Source organism: Chrysochloris asiatica, unplaced genomic scaffold (assembly GCF_000296735.1).
Source record: "Chrysochloris asiatica unplaced genomic scaffold, ChrAsi1.0 scaffold00015, whole genome shotgun sequence".
In the NCBI taxonomy this organism is placed as follows: Eukaryota; Metazoa; Chordata; class Mammalia; order Afrosoricida; family Chrysochloridae; genus Chrysochloris; species Chrysochloris asiatica.
The window spans coordinates 32676219-32679934 of NW_006408533.1; the positions used below are offsets into that span (position 1 = coordinate 32676219).

The following is a 3716-nucleotide window of genomic DNA, read 5'->3' on the forward strand; positions in this document are numbered from 1 at the left end:
ACTGAATGTTCTAGTACATGCCTTTTGGGGAACCCATGTGTGTGTTTCTGTAGGGTCTGGGGACCAGGAGTGGAATTGCTGGATCACAGGCCATGCACATGCCCAGTGTTAGAGGTTAGTGCCAGCTTCCAAAAGTAATTGCACTCTGATTAGCCATGTGTGAGAAGAACTTTTTGTTTTTTCAGTTTTTAATTCTCCTTTATGCTTTTGACAGAGACAGAAGTAGACAGGGGTCTTCAAAAACTGTTTGCTGCTTAGCAATATTACATGCTCATACAATAATACTATTTTACAGCAATGACAGTAATAGCAATAACCGACAGGCACAAGGCTGGACAGGTGTGGGAAGGCAAATGGGACTGCACACATGAATACTCATATATGAGGGAGCTTCAAAATGCTCATGGAGAAATGGAATGAAAAGATAATGGAATTTTTCCACAAACTTTTGGAAGCCCCCTTATATATAGGTTTGACAGAGGATATTTTTACAGACATATTTACATATGCTGCAAATATATTCATGGATATAGTAGAGCATGCGGTTGTAGTGTGCTCTCGAGTCAGTTCCAACTCATAGTGACCCTATATAGGGTTTCTAAGACTGTAGATCTTTGTGTGAGCAGAAAGCTTTGTTTTTCTCCCACAGAACAGCTAGTGGGCCTGAACTACCAACCTTGTGGTTCGAAGTCCAGTGCTTATCCTACAGAGCCACTGAGTTCCCATAGTAGAACATACAGGGGGCAAAGTTATGAAAGCTTCTTAGCCATAACCAAACACCTTGAGGGAATGAATCACCAGGGCTGGAGGCTCAGGGGTGACACCAAGGTCAATTGAGACCATTTAATTCAAAAACAAAATGTCCTATGTTCTACTTTAGTGAGTGTTGACTAGGGCCCTAAAAGCTGGTGAACGTCCACCTAAGGTGCAACTATTGGTCTCTTCTTGTCTGAAGGAAAGAAGAGTGATGAAAACCAAAGACACATGGAGACTATGAGTTCGACGGACCATGTGAACATGAGTCTCCAGGACCCTGAGACCAGAAGAACTAGATGGTGCCCAGCTACCACTCCCAACTGCTCTGAAAGGGGTCACATTGAAAGATCCTGGGTGGAGTGGAAAAAGAATGTGGAACAAAACCTCAAATCATAAAACAGACCCGACTCACTGGTCAGATAGAGAGCCTGGTGGAATCCCAAATACTATGGCCTTTAGTCTTCCTTCAAGCCTGGAACTGACCTCACCCCAGTGGCTCAACTTTCAGCCAGACAATAGACAGGCCTACAAGGTGAACAATAACATCAGAGAGGTACTTTTGATCTCGAATGGTTGATTTTAATAAACAGTCAACCATTTGAGATCAAAAGGGCAGCATTTTCCATAGTTAAAGTGCAGAAGGCAAGAAGAGATAGGAAAGAAGGACAAATGGCAATTGGAAACAGCAGGAGAAAGTGCAGTGAGAACTGTTATGTTGTGGGGATCACCATCAGTGATACGAAACAAAATGTGTGTGAATTGTTGAATAGAACACTGATTTATCCTATAAACTTTCACCTAATTCACAACAAAAAGTTAAAGAACAAACAAAATGCAACAAAGAGAGTTGAAACAAAAAGGAAAAGAAAAGAAATATTTGCTGGATTTTCTTAGTGCCCTGGCATAAGGTAACCAAGAGAATATGTATGAATGACATTGTTGTTAAGTGAGGTTAGCAGCCCAATTCGTAACCACTACGCTACCATAGCATAGTGGTTACGAATTGGGCTGTGAGCCGCAAGGTCAATGGTTCGAAACTACTAGCTGTTCCACTGGAGAAAGATGAGGCTTTCTGCTCCCGTAAAGATTTGCAGCCTCGGAAACCCTGTACAAGGTTGCTATGAGTTGGAACTGACTCCACGGCACATAACAACAACAACAATCAGGACTTGAAGCATTTTTCTTTTTTGAGCAGAGCTGCTTTACTCTGCAGGGGTCATGCCTATGTGCGAGGATGTGTGGATGTGTATATGTGTGTTAGGGGTAGCCCACCCCAGGCCTGTCCCTCCTGTGGCTGCACTGAGTCCACCAGGGCAGCTGCCCCTCCTGTGCCGGTCAGCTGCAGTTCTTGGGCAAGCGGTAAACAACAGCCGAATAGATGAGCTGGTGGTCACGCACCTTCTTCTGCCGGCAGCCCTGGAGTAGGTCAATCTCAGCCAGTGCAGGCCCAGTCATGACGAACATGTGCAACATGCTGTAGATTCGCTCCAGAGACAGGCTCTTCAGTTTGGTCAGCATGGCCTGGAAGTAGGTCCAGAAGACCAGCAGCTTCTCCTCCTTCTGGTCGACCTGGGAGGCCATGCCCTACGAGTCACTCTCGTTATCGCTGTCCATGAGAACTATGTTGTCTTGGTCCAGGGTCCGCTCCTCCTCAGTGATGGAGAAGGTACCTGGGGGCTCCTACACCCTGCTGCAGCCACACGGCCATCCACATCTTCACCGCTTTGCTAAACTGGACCAGGAAATATTTCATTCTGTTGAACCCAAGGTTGTTAGATGTTTGATGTCAGACTTCAGGAAATCTCTTTGTTGTTGTGTGCCGTTGAATCGGTTCCAACTCATAGTGACCCTATATATGTAGGGTTTCCAAGGAAATATTCACAGGAGGCTTTGAACTGCTGACCGGGTAACTCACTACGCAACCAGGGCTCCAGGAAATCTCTTTAGCCACTGGAAAAGAAAAGTACTCTATTTTTGTTTGAGTTCTGGTTGGTGAGGCTTCAGCCCCATCACTAATGTCCTTGTTTCCCTATTACACCATTAAACATCTTCAATGGAAATTCATTTGGATAAAGACCCTTTCACTGCAATGACTCAGAACCCCGTCTCTTTCCTCTAGTCAGATATTTCCGCCCAATAAGTCAGAAAGTTGAAGGCAAGGAAGTATCAATCACACAGATTAAGAAGCCATGTTCAGAGGATGACTGAGAAAGGAAAGCTGCAAATGAGTTATACTTCATTTGAGGGCTGCTCTGTGAAAGGGGAGAAATGGAAGATGGGAGGAGGGTCTGTTGCCTCAACCATACTCTACAGAGACTATACTGCATACTCCATGTATTCTATTTGTGCCTCAATTAAGCCCCCTAAATTCAGAAGAGAGGAAGTGATGAAGCCAGTGAAAAGTCATCTGTTGAATCAAAGAACATTAAGTTCTTAAACATCAGTGAGTTTCTAATTCCACCATTCTTCAAGCGAGTGCTGAACTCCCAGGCCATCGCACCTCTCTGGATACCTATCAGCTTGAACGCTCTTTTTAAAATGTGGAGACCAGAATAAGGGGTGAGACGTGCAGGTGTGGTCTGTGTAATCCACAGCACAGTGAGACCTTCACCTTTCTCAGTATGGAAGTTAAATTGTTATTAATACCACATAAAGATCTACAATTTTTGCAGTTATAGTGCATTGTTAAATCATATTCTTGTTTGTGGTGGTCTGAAGAACTCACTCCCACCCCCACCCACCCCCAATATCTTTTCAAATTGCTGTCCTTCCTGGTTGGCCCTTGTGTAACTGACGTTTTATCGTTTAATGCAATACTTTACATTTATATATTTACGTTTGCTTTATTTTATCTTGCAGATTTAATTTCAATTTGAGGCTTCAACCTGGCCTTCAAGGTCATTCAACAAGCCTTGTTACTTTCCCTCTTAACTTCTCAAATCCTTCCACTTCTCTCTGAC

The 3716-nt window shown here is 44.0% G+C and overlaps 1 pseudogene; it reads right to left on the minus strand.

The window, feature by feature from the left end:
• Positions 1-2091: 2091 nt before the first annotated feature.
• On the minus strand, positions 2092-2470 carry LOC102825921 (annotated as a pseudogene).
• Positions 2471-3716: the final 1246 nt, after the last annotated feature.